Source organism: Rutidosis leptorrhynchoides, chromosome 4 (genome assembly GCF_046630445.1).
Source record: "Rutidosis leptorrhynchoides isolate AG116_Rl617_1_P2 chromosome 4, CSIRO_AGI_Rlap_v1, whole genome shotgun sequence".
Classification (NCBI taxonomy): Eukaryota; Viridiplantae; Streptophyta; class Magnoliopsida; order Asterales; family Asteraceae; genus Rutidosis; species Rutidosis leptorrhynchoides.
In genome coordinates, this window is record NC_092336.1 from 9,614,649 (window position 1) to 9,629,436 (window position 14,788).

At 34.7% G+C, this 14,788-nt stretch overlaps 1 pseudogene; it reads right to left on the minus strand.

Annotated features, from left to right (window-relative positions):
* Positions 1-5,845: 5,845 nt before the first annotated feature.
* On the minus strand, positions 5,846-13,422 carry LOC139845228 (DEAD-box ATP-dependent RNA helicase 35-like; annotated as a pseudogene).
* Between the last annotated feature and the right edge of the window lie 1,366 nt (positions 13,423-14,788).

Here is a 14,788-nt window from a genome sequence, read left to right on the forward strand (position 1 = left end):
TCATCAGCTGGTTCAGATGAGTGAGCAGCAACAGAAGGTTGCTGATCAATATCAGTAGAATCAGTACCAGCTTGTGATCTCTCAGAACCAGCAGACCTAGGCTGATAGTGTTTTACAGCAATAAATAGTGTTACTGTAGCAAATAGTGTTTACTGTAGAAAATAGTGTTTACTGCAGCAAATTACTGTAGCAAAGTCGTTTTCACTGTAGCACTGTAGCAAAATACGGTTTCACTGTAGCAAAATAGTGTTTCACTGTAGCAAATAGTGTTTTACTGTAGCAAAGTAATTTTTACTGTAGCAAATAGGGTTTTACTGTAGGAAAGTCGTTTTTACTTGTACATATATATATACATACATATAATTGTTCATGAATCGTCGAGAGTAGTCAAAGGTAATTGTATATATGAAACAGTTCTAAAATTTTGAGACTCAATCTAACAGACTTTGTTTAACGTGCCAAAATAATAAATCATATAGAGAATTGGTTTAAATTAGTCGAAATTTTTCGGGTCATCACAGTACCTCCCCGTTAAAGAAAATTTCGTCCCGAAATTTTGAGTAGTACCTGTTTCATGAGCGATATCAGTGAACAAGTGTGGATACTTTTTCTTCATTTGATCTTCACGTTACCAAGTAAACTCGGGTCCTCGTCTTGCGTTCCAACGAACCCTAACTATCGGTATTTTGCTTTGTTTTAATTGTTTGACCTCACGGTCCATGATTTCAACAGGTTCTTCGACAAAATGGAGTTTATCATTAATTCGTATTTCGTCAAGAGGAATTACGACATCCTCTTCAGCTAAACATTTCTTCAAATTTGACACGTGAAATGTGTCGTGAACACTACTAAGTTCTTGCGGTAGCTTTAATCGATAAGCAACTGCTCCAATTCTTTCGGTGATTTCAAAGGGTCCTACGTACCTAGGACTTAACTTTCCTCGTTTACCAAATCGTACAACGCCTTTCCAGGGTGACACTTTCAACATGACTTTGTCGCCCACTTGAAATTCTAGCGGTTTTCTTCTTACATCAGCATAACTCTTTTGGCGACTCATGGCCGTTTTCAATCGCTGTTGTATTTGAATGATCTTTTCGGTGGTTTCGTGAATAATTTCTGGTCCAGTAAGTTGTCTTTCTCCTACTTCACTCCAACATATAGGAGATCTGCACTTTCTACCGTAAAGTGCTTCAAATGGCGCTGCGTTGATGCTCGTATGATAGCTGTTATTGTATGAAAATTCTGCCAACGGTAAGTGTCGATCCCAACTGGTTCCAAAGTCAATCACGCATGCCCGTAACATGTCTTCCAATGTTTGTATTGTTCTTTCACTTTGACCATCTGTCTGTGGGTGATAAGCGGTGCTCATATCTAATCGAGTTCCCAATGCTTTTTGTAATGACTGTCAGAAACGTGATGTGAATCGGGTGTCGCGATCAGATATGATAGAGATGGGTACACCATGCCTGGAAACTACTTCCTTCAAATATAGGCGTGCTAATTTCTCCATACTGTCTGTCTCCTTTATTGGTAGAAAGTGAGCTGATTTAGTTAGACGATCAACTATCACCCAAATAGTATCATGACTACTTGCAGTCCTTGGCAATTTCGCAATTTCGTATCATGACTACCTTGTAAAAATAATAGTAGACGACAGATAAAGGTGGTAGACGGAAATCCCGTCTACCGAATAGTGTAAAAAGGTAATTTTTTTTAAAAAGTATATTTTGTTTGAAGCCTTAAAAAAAGCGTATTTTCATCAATTTCCCCATATTAAGTACGTGACCCTTCTTATTTTAGAAGTACAACAGCCCAACGATTATTTTTCTAGAGCCCAATTACTTGAGGTTGATTTTTATCAGATACCAGTACCAGTGCAAATTAAAGATCACTTATTTAGTTAAATATATACCCCAAATAGGTCACAAAATCTCATATTGTTCAGCGATGTGTTTTTCTATTGTAGAATTATTTTCCGTTTGATAAAATAAATATACCCCAAGTTTATATTTGTAAACTATTCAATATTGAAAGTCACTTAAGTAATTACTGGTAAACCTTTTTAATAAATTTTATGCTCCATTTAAATTAATATTTTCAAACATTGTCTAAATTGAAGTGATATTTAGCTGCCAATTTTGTTTACTGCTCTTCTAAATTTCAATCTTCATTGCCTTTTCTATACTTAATTTTAGAATCTGGCTGTTAATAATAAGCAAATTACTACATTTGAAAGCAGAAGTTATTATTTTATTGATAATGTTTAGAGTTTTTATTGTAAAAAAAAATATTTTGTGACACCACTGGCAAAAAGTTATGGCTTCGCCACTGCAACTCAGTGACCACTCAGGCAAACCTAAATGGTTACATTTTAGTACTTCTACACGTCTTACTGAAAAAGATTGTCAACCACCCAACCTCATCATTGTCTAGGCACCGTCATGCGTGAGAATATGATCCGCTCAGACTGCTTTGTTTCTCCCCATCTTACGTAGAGTCGATCTTACTTCCTTTCGGTTGATCCATGTGCAGAAACAGTTATTTTGATATTGCAGTCATGTATCAGTTTCTTCTATTACCCGGCTTCGCCCGAGTCTTTCCCAACAAAAAAAAAGATGAAAAATACTCTTCCCATCTTTTTTTAATTTTGTCTTATTATACCTTATATCTAAAAGATATAGTTGAAGTGAATAGTACTCTTTAGAAACCTTACAAATTTATCCTAAACTTTTTATCTTTCATAATGCAACCCCAGTTTTCATAATAGTTACCTTCATAGTTTTTATTAACTTAACACAAACTTTTCACATTTTATAATTTAACCATCAAACTTCTCATTCATTACAAATCGCTCACACATAACTACTCACTATTAATAATAATAATAATAATAATAATAATAATAATAATAATAATAATAATAATATTATTATTATTATTATTATTATTATTATTATTATTATTATTATTATTATTATTATTATAACTATTAGACAAAACCCTGAAGCACTATTCCTCAATAGTAATCAGAGGTATTTTCGTCATTTCACATTTTTTTGTCTCCAACGATAAAAGAAGCTACTTTCGTAAAAGAATCAACCCTTCAATGTTACCAAAAGATGTCGAAAAAAATTCTTAATCAACTAATTTTTTTTTTCAACGATAAAAGAGGCAACTTTCATAAAAGGAACAACCCTTCAATGCTATCAAAAGATGTCGAAAAACATTCTTTTTTACAAAATAGATCAACTAACTTTATAAAAAAAAAACTGAACGCTAAAAGAAATAACTTTTACAAAAGGAACAACCCTTCAATGTTAGTTGTCGAAAAAAATTCTTTTTTACAAAATAGATCAAGACTTTTTTTTTTTAACTCGCATTCAAAACGAAGCCTCCGGCGCAAAGCGATGGCTTCACAACTAGTTTACTACTATTTTGATCATCAACTTTGGCAATCCTGTAGAAATTATTTGCTCATTCTTTAAAGTCTAGTTTCTTATACATTTCATAGTGCATTTTTTCCTTTACAAGTGCCACAACCTTCTTTGCTTCTTATTTTTCTTCCTTTATACCTCTCTTCTACTATAGTTCTGTCTTCTAGCCTATACGCTCTAGTTGTCCCAATTCCTACACCCGTGGATTCCTTAGCTACCTCTCTCATGTTTCTCATGATGTACGCAATATTGTTCCACATGCATCATATTTTCAACCTTTGATTCAACTCTTTTATTAACCGGCACTCTGAAAGTCTCTTGTCTCTCCCCCTTCAATTTGTTCCATGGGATTTTAGGTTGATTGTCACGAGGCAACTAAATCCATGAATAACAATTTATGTTGGGAGCAAGTCACCCCTATGAATACCATACAATCTTTTGAAGCCCTAAGGTCGCTCATGCGAAGCATGAGAAGGTCAATCTAAGTACTATGACTTCGCTATAAAAAGTACGATTTGTCTTAAACGAAAAGAGCATTACGAGACTAAAAAGTTCATTGTAGCAAATTGAGATCCGGAGAACCGGTTACGTTATTTTTCATATTTCTTTAAAGGCAACATAAAATATAAGTACATAAACCTAGCTGCTGGAAGTTAGTTCTAGTTCTAAGGTTTTCTAATTTCGGCTTATCCAAGCGGGCGAGTAATCCAACCACATTTTGTTAGTTTTATTTTTTGATTGAAAAATTGATATGGTTACTTTGTGAAGGATGTTATCCCACATAGGTGGGAGGAGAAAGTTGGAAGTAGGTGACTTGGTTATAAAAGGAGGCCAAGTCTTCATTCCAATTTGCACCAATCAATACACTTTAAGTATTTCTTTCTTTCTTTCTTTCTTACCCTTGTTTGAGAGTTGTATTAGTTAAATATTTTGGAGAGTGTAGTTGGCTTAAGAGAGTCGTCTATATCATTGTAAAAATTTGTGATATAGTGTATTTTCTCTCTTTGGGGGCCGGTGGTTTTTCTCCTGTTTTGGAGTTTTCACGTTAAATCTTGTGTTGTGTATTGTTTTTATTTCTTTACTATTATTGTTGGGCTGGGTGGTGGGAATTAGTGAGACCGTAATTTCCCAACAACTGGCATCAGAGCTAGGCTATAGCCCGATGTGGTGAACAACGCAGTGGTGGCGCACCCCTAAGCGCACGGTGCGACATGGCACACCCCTCAGTTTGCCAACGATAATGGAGCCATGGTGCCTTATATCGAAAGTCTTCATTTCCAAGGCGTGGAAGTGCGGCGTGTCCCGATGGTGAAAGAAAAGTGAAAGAAAGAGATCGGTGGTATAAGAGGCGTGTCCCGGTAGTGAAAGAAAAGTGAAAGAAAAGAGACCGGTGATATAAGATGGCGGGAGTATCGTTGAAGGGGAGGCTCGGTGATGTGGTCTTCGGTTTGAGGGGAGGATTGTTGGCGTGCAAACCTATCCAAACCTATCCCACATAGGAGGGAGACAAAAACAAATGTATGTATATAAGTCTAAGGGGAAGTCCCTCTAATACCAATTGGTTTTAGAAAAGGATGGACTCTTGAGCTTATATTGCAGGACATTGTGTTTGGGCTATGCGATCTAACACATTTTACTGTACGTAGCCCATCAGGGAGTGACTCCCTGGTTATTCTCAGTCCTTCCATGACCACTCCAAGATTCGAACATGGCACCTCTTGCAATGATGTCAGAGCCCCAACTACTAAGTTACCTTCCTTGGATGCTGGAAGTTAGAAGTTACAAAGAAACCAACAGAGTACTTACCACCGAAACTAATTTTAAGAATATAATACTAACAATTGACTAAATTTAATACTTAAAATAACGCTAAACCACCAAACAGAATATCATCAATGACAATCACCTGATGGATTAACATGGAATGGGTTGAAAATTGATCACCTGATAGATTAACATGGAGCGGTTTGAAAACTCACCACCACACTGACACCGACATACGGAACTTAAAGCCAAACAATTACAGCCACATAATCGAGCTGAGTGGTGACACCATACCAAGAAGAGATGTTAACCGAAAACACACCCACAATGTATAAGAACATCACAAGATTGAATTGATATCTGACCTTTAACCTTGACCTATGCTAACCACCCTAGAAAGTAGAGTAAAAAAGTTGTGAATTTGCAGTTCAAGATCTGCATACATGAAATAGAGTCATCTCAAGTGTATAATAAAAATATAAAAGGAAAAAAAACATATCTGGTGAACACACCAACATTAAACATTAGTTATCAATTATAGTAACAAATAAATAACATTGCACAATTTATAACCATGTTTAATGATAAATGATGAAGGTATTTCCCAAAACTCAAGTTATAAACCAGCAGAATACAACTTGTACACCTCAAATTTCTCCTCTATATCCACCAGAACCAAAGTAATCCTTCCTTGAGATTGCAATCTGTTGACTTTTCTGATGCTCGAGTTTCGGACAATCACGAATCCGATGACCAAGCCCACCACAATACGCGCAACCTTTCACACCACTCGCATTTGTAATCGCATCGACATCTTCCATCGGGTCATTCAACTCGGCCAAAATAGGAGGTATCCTCTGTTTAGCTTCTTGTAACAAATGCCTCAAATCTAAAAGCGTCGTCTCACTTTGATTCTTATTAATAAACGTAGTCGCAATTCCCGTTTTCCCGCACCTCCCGGTACGTCCAATTCTATGAACATAGTTTTCAATTTCTGTAGGCATGTCGTAATTTATGACGTGTTGGATATCGGGAAAATCAAACCCTTTTGACGCCACGTCAGTTGCAACTAACACATCTTTTTGACTTGCTTTAAACGATGAAATAGCGTATTCCCGTTCTTCTTGATCTTTACCACCATGGATAGTGACGGCTTCAACGCCTTTTAACAGAAGATATTCGTGAATGTCATCTACACCGCTTTTGTTTTCACAAAATACTAAAACGGGAAGTGATGTTTTTTGTAGGCATTCGAGGAGGTATACGAGTTTGACATCTTGTTTCACGTATTCAACTTCTTGGATGACGTCAAGATTTGCTGCTCCTGCTCGACCTATATTGACTGTCACGGGTTTGACCAAAGCACTTCTTGCAAAATTCTAGATCTTAGCAGGCATTGTTGCAGAAAATAGAAGAGTTTGCCGTTGCGCTTTAAAGTGGTTAAATACTTCTCTGATGTCATCTTCAAATACCAGGTCAACCAATCTGTCCACTTCATCTAAAGTCAAATACCTGGAAAAAAATCGCATGTTAGTACTACTAAAACAATAATAACAGAAGTAATAATGTTATGAAACTTGAAACTGCTCAAAACAAATGACAGTTTTAGGTTAAGGGCAAGACTAAAGTGCTGATTGTTTTTAAAGTTGTTTTGACTGGACATCAGACTGTTTGTTTTTGTGTCTACAATATTGAGAAGCATATTTCTAGACAAAAGAAGAATTATTTTATCTTATATCTTCTGAAAGATAATCAGTCTGCACTAAACATAGGCTAAGGCAGATTTGTCAACAGCTGTGCGGCGCGACATAAGACCTAATAAGGTTTACACAGTGAAGAACAAACGACACATAAAAGTATAGTTAAACTGTTCTATTAATAGATTTGAATTATTATTCATTAGATCCTAGGCTATTTTATCAGCAACATAAAGATCTATCTATATCATAAACTATCGGATCGAGTATTACTTGGATGTGAAACTTGCGGACCTCATTGGTTGTGATATTGATAATACGGGTGGAACGAAATTAGCAGAAGGGTTGACCAATCAAGCCTTCCTATTTTCACTATGGCTAAAAGATTACCCATTTCAACCTATTACCCAAACCTGCCAAGTTTTCCATTTTTACCAGCAGATGTTACTTGCAACTAACTTTTAATACAAAACAATCAAAAGGATAAGATCGGTTACCTACAATTATCGAGATTCATCTTTTTTTTTAGGAAGGAGATCCTTCAACCTTCCTGAGGTAGCAATAACTATATGAACACCTTTCTTAACTATATCCAATTGTGTTCTCATATCAACCCCTCCTATACAAAGCAATGGTCTAATTTTCGGATATCCCGATTCTTTCAACGGTATTAAAAACTCATCCACCACCTCATACGTTTGTCTCGCTAACTCTCCTGACGGACAAACAATTAGCCTAAACGGGCCCTCCCCTGCAGCAATCGGCATCATAATCTCCTCCTGTAATGCAATCATAACCAATGGTAACCCTGCAGCAATCGGCATTATAATCTCCTCCTGTAATGCAATCATAACCAATGGTAACACAAACACCAACGTTTTACCCGACCCAGTAAACGCGATCCCAATCATATCTCTACCCGAAAGAATAACAGGTAATCCTTGAACTTGTATAGGCGTCGGTTGTACTATTCCTTTCTCTTTCAACTTTTTTAAAACGGGTCCTGGAAACCTCATATCTTTAAAGTTTTAATCGGGGGTGGGGTATCATCACCATCAACGATAATATGCCATTGTTTCCGAATCCCGTCACAGTCTTTTTGCGACATTTTTCTTATTGGTAACGGAGGTTTCCAACCCATCGGTATGTAACATCCCGTCTTTTTCCGTTTACTTTCTGTTTAATTATTTTAAAAGTCCGTTATATAATTATAACATCTTCCGTTAATACGCATTTTTAAAATATTTCGTTTAGGTAATTCACGCACCCGCTTTTAAACTCGAGGGACTAATGTTGTCAAGTGGGTAAAGATGTTTCTAGATCAAATGGTCAAACCACCATCTCTTCCACTCATTCACCTCCTCACTCCTTACTACTTTCACTTTATTCTCTCAAACACTAAATCAAAGAATCATCATCCATTTTGAATCTAGCAAGCGTTCTTCAAAACAAATCACATATTTGGAATCCTTGCATCTTCCTCTTCGAATCCATACCAACTTCATCTCATTTGGGTAACTTTCCAAAAACACTAGATTTTATGTTCTTGATGTTTTTGATTTATAAAAGTGTTAGTTAGTGTCTATGGCTCGAGTCTAACATGAATATATGATTTGTATGCTCGATCTTGTTGTTTTAGTGTAACTAGCATGAACTTGAAAATGTGTGTGTTTAATCTTGAGTTTTGGATGATTAAATGTTGTTGTTATGTTAAAGTTCGTGTATTAAATGTGTTACTAGCATCACTAGCTTCATTTTGATGTGTAGGTTGATTAAGAAAACTTAACTAACATGATTATTGATTTTGTGATTTTGGTTAGGGTTTGATAGACTTAATTATGAACTTTTGATGCATTGAATTGTGACGATCGCTCCAAATCCATATGGACGAATACGTCATTCATCGATTTCATTGCGAGATATTTGACCTCTATATGATATGTTTTGTAAACATTGCATTCTTTTGAAAAGGCACACCATAAATGAATATTTAAATCAAAGGTTTTCGACATCTGATGATTTCTACATATAGACAATCACCGTAAATAATAGTTTACAATAGTACTTTCGTTGACAATGCAGTCAAAATAAGATACATGGTGATGATTTGGTGAATGAAACGTTTCCTTGAAAAATATGCCATGTAAGACTCCATGCACATAGCTTGTCTAACATATAAGCAAACAGCGGAAGACTTCTAGGGAACCTGAGAATAAACATGCTAACAAGTGTCAACACAAAGGTTCGTGAGTTCATAGTTTTAATATTTTGCATAATTTGTTCGTAAAGGTGGACCACAAGATTTCAGTTGTTTCATCCAGAAACGTTTATCAAAATATTCTACAAGATTGAGCACCCTGGTAACTAAACTTAACGTATATATAATTTGTACCCTTTGTATAATCATCTTAATAATACAAGCAAACCAATGTGTACGCTTCTCAAATAGCATACGTCCGTTAAAAGGCTAGTGCTCTAGCTCGGACGGGGATATCAAGCCCTATGGATCCATATACTACTACTCGCGCCCACCAGTTCTTATAACTGGCAGTTACTAGTTACCAAAGCTAAGGGATTTTATGTACTTGTATCCATTTCGTTTAAAATAAAGTGCATGTATTCTCAGCCCAAAAATATAGATTGCAAAAGCAATTAAAAAGGGAGCAATGAAACTCACCTTAACAGCATATAAAGTCGTTCACCAAAATGTGACTGAAACTCGGATTACCAAATAACCGTAGATCTCAACCTAGAGAACATATGTTGGTCAATAAATGTCTATTAAGCTAGGTCAGGTCATAGTGTATCACAATCCTAATGCTCGAGATCGACATACAAAAGTTATCCAAAGTTGTTTCAAAAAGTCAATTTTGACAATAGTTTAACAAAACGAGACGTACCTTATATAAGATTTCATTTACTCGGCTGGTAATATTTAAAAATCCATTTTATCAATCTTGTAAACAAGTTGTTTAAATCTTAATTGCAGATTCAAAAGCAATTTCAATTAACGTCAATCATAATTCAGTTGATCATATCTTTTAATCCATTCATCGAAACTATTCGATATATAAATGAAAAGTTATTGATTTTTTGCCAGCTTTCCAAAAACATGCATATCATATACATTTTATCAGTAATATATGTATTTACTTTGTGATTCATCATAACTGTTTAACGATGAAATTTTGCATACAAGCATGTATAAATATATATACTTGAGCACTAGACATGGATACACAATTAATATATAAAAGATAAAATATGAGTGCTTACGTATCAATATTGAGATTCAATATTGTAGGAAAGTATGTAGACGTAACGGAGATGATAAACACTAGGTTTGACTTTCGAATATTACCCATAACCTCCATAATTATAACCCATAATTTCCTTAGCTCTATCCCGCTCGAAACCCATTTTGAAAGTGACACGCTCATGACCTCGTCGTAGTATTTTATGTATAATACTAATTAATAATACTAATAATAATAAGATTAATAATAATAATATTAATCTTATTAATAATAATAATAATAATAATAATAATAATAATAATAATAATAATAATAATAATAATAATAATAATAATAATAATAATAATAATAATAATAATAATAATAATATATAATACGAGAGAGATAGAAAGATGTGTGCAAACTGAATCAGAAGTCGAGCTTTTATACTTGTGGCCTGAATTCTACTGCCATGCGATCGCATGGTCTCCATGACCATTTCCCATGCGATCGCATGGGAACATTTTTCAGCTCACATCTTGTTTAACATTTAGCTTGTCGACATATTAATATATAATATATATAATATATATAATATATATAATTTATATAATTAATTATATATTATATTAAATTCACGTGCATAGTTGATTTGTAATTTTAGTTCTGATAAGTCGTACGTCATCACTCGACTTATGTCCCGGTTCCGATTTTTCGAACGTTCTTTCGTACATTTAGAAAACTTGCATTTTATGTTTCGTGTCACGTACCTTTGTCAAAATATAGCCTTAAGTTATCAATAAACTATACCACTCAAAGTATATCTTAAACTTTTGAGTGTTTTGGTCATTTACTTCTATAAATCATCGTCTCGCTATTTGTTAATATATATAATATATACATTTTCATTTTGAAATAGTGTTTTACTGTAGCAAAGTTACTGTAGCAAAGTTTTTTACTGTAGCAAATAGTGATTTTCGAAAATACTGTAGCTTTTCGGGTACTGTAGCAATTCGAAAATACTGTAGCAAAATAGTGTTTTACTGGTTTATCTTAAACGTTTTAGTTAACTTATCTAAATATTAATCGAATCAATAATCGAATGTTAATATCGTTTACTAAATAACTTGAAATCATATATATATATATATATATATATATATATATATATATATATATATATATATATATATATATATATATATATATATATGCACATTAAGTTATATATATATTGTTCGTGAATCTTCGAGAACAGTCAAAGAATAATTGATTACATAAATATAGTTCCAAAACTTTGAGACTCAACATTACAGACTTTGCTTATCGTGTCAAAAACATTAAATCATTTAAAGATAAAGTTTAAATTTGGTCAAGAATTTCCGGGTCATCACATGAATGCTATGAAATGTTATTGGTAAGTATCTAGTTGTATTGTATGCGTAATTACCTACGAAACGGCGTATTATATGTGTGTGTTAAGTTTCCGAATCATTGATTGCATTTATGAACTTGAATGTCATTAATGATGAACATTTAATGTGGTTTTAATTATTGTAAATGCTAGAATTGATTGATGATGTGTGGTTAGTTGCATTCCTTGTTAAAATACCTTTCCAACAATGTATGGTATGTGTTTTGAATGTTTTCGGATCATAAAAGGTGTTTGGGTGAAGTTTGATTCGTGCACTTGTGAAATTTCAGCAAGCAGGATCTGTATACCAATTTGGATGCCGTCCAAATCATTGGACGCCGTCCAGAACTTTTGGACGCCGTCCAAATGAACTGCCAGGGACTGTCCAACTTGGTCATTATTCGTTTAATTCCAACTATGCTACGCACCTCCGATTAATATGTAACTTGTTCTAACATGCACATATATGATTATAAAACTCAGAAAAATTGTCCGAGACCCGACCCGAACGTGTTGACATTTTCGTTGACTTTGACTTGACCAAAGTTGACTTTTATTCAAACTTAACCGAATACTTATGCAATCGTTCTAACATGCTTTTATATTTGTATCTTGCATGAAGCTTGACAACGTGATTCACATGCTATATATAATCGAGTCGTAACGAGCCATAGGACTAATTGAACACTTTGACCGACTTCATGCTTACCGATATTGATACAACCTATTGTTTAGGTCGAGACTAGCATTCTTTCTTGCACACGTTTACTTTGTGAAGTACATTTACATTCGTGTACTCAAGGTGAGATCATAGTCCCACTTTTACTCTTTTATACTTACATTTGGGATGAGAAAACATACACGTTTCGTTTTACAAAGTGAACACAAGTACGAAAACAAACATTCTACGTACGAGTTAGAAAAAAAAATGCCTTAATTCGATTATCATTAGTTACACTTGCCGGGTGTAAGCGAGAACTTATGTTGTATGGCCATATGGGTTTGACAAACCCCCATTCGGACGGTTCGCTACCGTTATGCGAATGAAATATATTTTCGAGAATAAGTGTAGGTTCTAACACTATGTGTATGAGGTAACGTTAGTTAAGCCTTGATAATTGGGCGTTCGTGATAACAAATTTTAGAATGGTTTACTATTATTTCAACGTTATAAATCTTGTGGTTCAACTTACATACTCACTTACTAAACCTATGATTTCACCAACGTTTTTCGTTGACAGTTTTCTATATGTTTTCTCAGGTCCTTGAACACTAAGTGATACATGCTTCCACACTCTATTTTTGATACTTGCTTGGATGTCGAGTATACATGCATATTTGGAGCGTCTTTTGACTTACTTTTAAATTGTGTCGCATAGGTTTCAATTGTACTTTAAACGTTGTAACGTAACTAGTCGTTGAACTACTTTGGTAAACCTTGAAACATCCTTACATTTGAAATGAATGCGACATATTTTGGTCAAACGTTGTTTTAAAGACTTATGACTACGCAACGGGACCTAAGTAGACGGCGCCGTCAATGACGATTTTGTCGGGTCGCTACACGGTAAAGGCTCAGAATATGTGATCCCTTTCGCAAGTTCACTAACTGACATTAGGGCTTTTCTGTCTGATAAATTTTCCATCATTTCTTTTTCTTGTTGAACGGCTTGTTCAGTAGGCGTGACTTCAGGTTGATCGCGTTTAAGTTGTGTTGCTTTTACAAGCAAACTAAGTTTTAGTTATACTTGTTTTGTCTTATCTGTTTCATCTTCAAACATAGAAGCTTGCCGTTTACGTTGAAGTATCTTATGTGCCTCCATTTCCCTCCGTTTGGCAACGGGTATATATTTCTCATAATCATCATCAATCTCCATATCCTGAATGAAACTCTAAACAAGTTAGAACAGTATTCAAATTCAACGTGTAAGGTTCAAAAGCATCAAAATAAATACAGTAACTGCTCATTCAGGCATTACGTCAAACAGTTAAAACCATCTGATCGAACACAAAACCTAAAATCTTCAATCTAAACGGTATAATCATAAAATCAGATTAAAAGAAATCTTAGTTAATAGGTCGGAAAAAAAAACCTAATCGATAAAGACTGCATACGCAACCCAATATGTGTAAATTACGTTTAACCTAATTAATAGCGCAAGTGAAATTTAACATACCATTGTTTGCGATTTGAGATACGAACTAAAGCTTGCAGCAGAAATTAGCCAGACACGACACTTTTGTATATCAGAACTCGTTAATTCAATCGTATTTAGAAGGTTTTAAATAGGGTCCTAAATTGAACTTAAACCGACATAAATTTAAAAGATACACATTGAAAATAACCATATAGTCCTTCACTTATAGAAAGTTATATCTAGAGTTGTATGTTTTTTAAATTTAAGGAAAACTAAATTATACTTTTGCCCGGTCTCACTTAGTCACTTATGACGTCATTTCTCTCCACCCAAGACAGACCGTCACATCAGCGTTACATCAGTTTTCTCTCTCCATTTTCTTCTCATTTCTTCCCGTCAGATAGCCATCACACAACACTACTAAGTACTTAACCATGACATATTTTATCACCTCTCTAAACTAATTAAACAACTTAATTTACATGTCTTAAAGCTCTAAGTACAAGTATATATTACTTTTACCTCGTTCTTATTATGCTATTCTAACTTCCAAGAAAACGTCCAGCGCAGACCAAGTGAGGGCGGTTGAGGGCAAGCCGAGGACATGACTATGGCAAGGCTGAGAGCGGAACCCATTGGGAATGGTCTGAAAGGTTTGTAACGTTTTAAAATTTATCATAAATTTGCCTCTGTTACTCACAAGAGGCAAGGAGCAGCTTGCATGTTCCGATCATAATCTGGTCACAATTCATAATATAAAGTCGCGACTTGGGGAGACGAAATATCCTTGGTATTGATTACTCTCTCTAAACACAAAACTAGTTTAGTCATTTATAAATTGTTTGTTAGATGTTAACAATGTTATGGCTTGATCAATTACATAGGCGGGGTATGAGTGATTAGTGTCAGCTTGGCAGATCCTAGATATTTGAACAAAGGTGACAATTCAAATCCGTCATGAGTAAACATGTCAACTTTGTTTATAACATGCTTCTTAAAGATTTAAATGAGTGAAAAGTTAAGAGATAAATGTGTAGCTAATTGGCAAAAGTGTCCGTTGATCAGCCCGATCAAACCCATTTTGACACGCAGCTATAAATATTAC